Source organism: Corylus avellana, chromosome ca4, assembly GCF_901000735.1.
Source record: "Corylus avellana chromosome ca4, CavTom2PMs-1.0".
NCBI classification, from domain to species: Eukaryota; Viridiplantae; Streptophyta; class Magnoliopsida; order Fagales; family Betulaceae; genus Corylus; species Corylus avellana.
In genome coordinates, this window is record NC_081544.1 from 11,970,208 (window position 1) to 11,973,688 (window position 3,481).

Consider the following 3,481-nt stretch of genomic DNA (forward strand, 5'->3'; position numbering starts at 1 on the left):
TCTCCTATTCCAATTGAGAGACTGACCTACGAATTTTCTAGGATTCCTATGGCTTCTAGGACTTGTTTGCTCCCTATAAATAGACCCCTAAGCTTCAAGAGAAGGTGTGCTTAGCTTTAAACATAAATATTCTTCTTGGAGGCTTGACAAGTTAAAGAGAAGAAGATCATTGCAGGTGGCCATCCCAGCACCACGATGAGCAGCAAACTTTATAATATGGCGTTGATGTTGCCCTTTCCAAGTAACAATGGTTTAATTGTATTTCAATTTGGGTTTTCCTATATTATGCACGATGGTTGTATAATTGTGAGAATTGATCTTAACCTTTATATTCAATCATTATGAATTTCTTATCTCGTCTTAGAAAGTCTTTATATTGATTGAACTCAATCCTTCATATTTTCTGTGATTATATGAATGATTGGTATACAACGGTTTTAATTGGCACATTATCAATAGGATTAGATAGACCATGCCTAGGGAAGATGGATTGTACTACACCTTAGTTTAGTGTAATTTAAGTAGACACTTCGTACGAATCGAAGATGGGTTATACTATTTCATTGATTGTGTGTATCCTATTAAGGAATTAGATAGGCCATACGCAGGAAAGATGGATCGTACCGCATCTTAGTGGTTAGGTGGACGGTCCATGCCAACCGAAGATGGGTTATACTTATTTCTTAAATGATGGTATTTTCTTGATTACTTGAGTTGAGACGAGCCCTATATCATGCATAGTATGAATTTTCCTTATTAATTTATGATTGACCATTGTTATGCGGTTAGTGGTGAAATCAACCACCTATTCTATCTCTCATCACTACTCTTTTATTATTTTATGCGTTTACTTTATAAATCCAAAAGCAAATCAACCATATTTTAAATTGAGTTATATTGAATCTTGAAAAGCTTGATAACAACACCCCGCAGTCCTTGAGGTTTAACACCCTAGATAGCCCTATCCGACAAGGATTCGTTCTACGGCGAGTGGTAATTTATTGTTTATATATTTTTACTTTAACAAGACAACATCAATCGTCATGACGGGATGTGAAGGAGTAAAGAAGGAACTCCCTAGTCTCTCCTCATATGAATCGTTAGGACGGAACATGTGTTGCAACTAAAGAAGAAGCTCCTTGGTTTCTCGTCAAGACGGACTCGTGACGAGGCTGACATGTTTTTGTTCTTAACGTCATGAAGAGACTCCTTCCCCGTTAAGACTTGGACATTTTCAGATCTCAGATCTGTGTATTTTGTTCATCACGTCTTGACTGCCCCTTAGTGGTTTTTCCCTTTGATTGGTTTTCGTCAACAAGTTTTGGTGTTGTGGTTGTGATGTTTTAATTTCTGCTGTATATGATTATATATGTATTTTCATTATCTTTCATTTTAATTTGGTGGCTGGGGTTAGAACAAGATCCTCAGATTTGATCATTCTCCATTGTTGTTCCCTTTTTACAGTTTGATAATATTTTCACAACAATGCACTTCACTTAACTGTTATTTGGTTGGAGTATCACTATATTTTTTAGGACAAGTGTTTTTGCAGTCAAGTTTGGGGGTATGATATGCCCCAAATTTTATCACTTAGGTATACCTATCCTCTTGCTATTGTTTTCTAACTCTATCTACACATTGAGGACAACATGTGCTTCATGTTTGGGGTATGGAACAATATCATTGCCCAATTATTTATTTATTTTTTTAATTATGTTATTCATGAGCATGCAGTTAAACTGTAATTTTGATTTGCATTTCATTGATGACGTAAAACATTAAAGTTGTGTTGCTTTCATGTTTTCAGGTTCTAAATGAAGATGCAAGAAATTTCATTGATTTAGGGCTTAAAACACATTTTAAGGAGCTCCTAAAGCATGAGAGATTGAGCACAGTCAAAAACAAGGGCTCGAGCGCCACATACTTGGGCTTGAGCGCACCTGCACTCGAGTAGTTCTTTCCTTAGGGTCGAGCGCATTGGCACTCGAGCGCCTGCTTCACTGGGATTGAACGCATTTGCACCAACTTGCTGGACAAAAACGTAGAATTGAGATGTAAACTAGTTTAGGTCACCTAATTCGAATAGGGGATGAAAGTACAACGTTTCTAGGACTCCAAGGGCTCCTAGGGTTTATCTTAAACCTTATAAATAGTGACTAAACTGCTCAAGAGAGGGGGTGCTTAGTTCTACGGAGATTTTAGATAAATATCTTCTCGGAGGCTTGAAGAGTGGAAGAGAAGATGAATGTTGTCTTAATTATCTACTTAAATCAATAGGCAAATAATTGGATGTTTTACCTGCAAGTGCACGAGGTCAACACAGTAGTATAGTGTGCAAATTCGTGGTCATTCCCACGAGGATTGCTAAATTTTGTCTAAATTTAATTCCATAAGTAAAACAAAACAGAGATTGATTTTTGATTTGATGATAATAAAAAGGTAGGGCTTTGATATCCACCACTAATTATATTTAGCTAATATATCAATATACCAATGTTTTGAGCATGTTATGTCTATCTAATGTTTGTCAACTTAAGGGCAAGGGTGTATACTCTAACTCTTTTCTTTTCTTTCCTAAAGGATTTAGCATGGTGTATACTAAGTCGTTCTTTAGGAAAGCATATATTCTATAGAAATCGATAAACACATAAGGCCTAGGGCGTGGGTGTATACTTCCGGTTCTTCATGTTGATTAACCCAAGAACCCGGTGTGGATTACTTTAGTTACTTATGTTAAACCCAGGACTCGGTCATCCAAATTGATTTAACTAACTAGTCCATACCACATGCACATGTTGATCAGGCACACACATATGAGGAATTCATGAAATCAGGAATTAATCAATTTAGATATCACAACAAGATCATCACAAGGGCACCAATATTGAATATCAACTAAACATAACTAGGGCTTCAATCTAGCCCTACTAAATAAATTAGTTACACATGAAGTTGATGTTAAACATCTTCATAAAATAAAAGAAAAGAAATGAAAAGAATAAACCCGAAACTTGAACTTGAAGAGCTCCAATTCTTCTCCTTCAAAAGTGTGTCTTTTCCCGGTTAATTATTCTCAAGGTTTAGAGGTCTATTTATAGGGCTTCAGAAGTCCTTGTTACGCTAGTAAACCTAGAAAATTCGTAGGGTTTTAGTCATATTACAAGTGCGACTCAGAAAACACTAATATGGAAGGAAAGGTAGTCTGTCTGCAGCTTCTAGAATTTTCCAGCGCACAGGTGTGATCGATCGAAACCCGTGTGCGATCAATCACAGTGCAATTAATCACAAGTCACCTGCGATTGATCACACTACCAGAAACTCCAACTTTTCCAAAATTCTCTTTTTTGAACCCAAATCTTCCAGATTTACTTCCTTTTCTTCCAAAAGCCTACAAAACCATGGAAAACAAATAAAAGAACTAAAATAGGATAGATTAACTAAAACTAAAGGATTAAAACATGTAAGTTAAGGGCTAAATATA

The 3,481-nt window shown here is 36.2% G+C and overlaps 1 protein-coding gene across 1 annotated transcript in view; it reads right to left on the reverse strand.

Annotated features, from left to right (window-relative positions):
• The window catches only part of LOC132178068 (uncharacterized), a 13,084-nt gene that overhangs the window by 8,517 nt on the left and 1,086 nt on the right, over window positions 1-3,481 (reverse strand). The window lies entirely within an intron of this gene.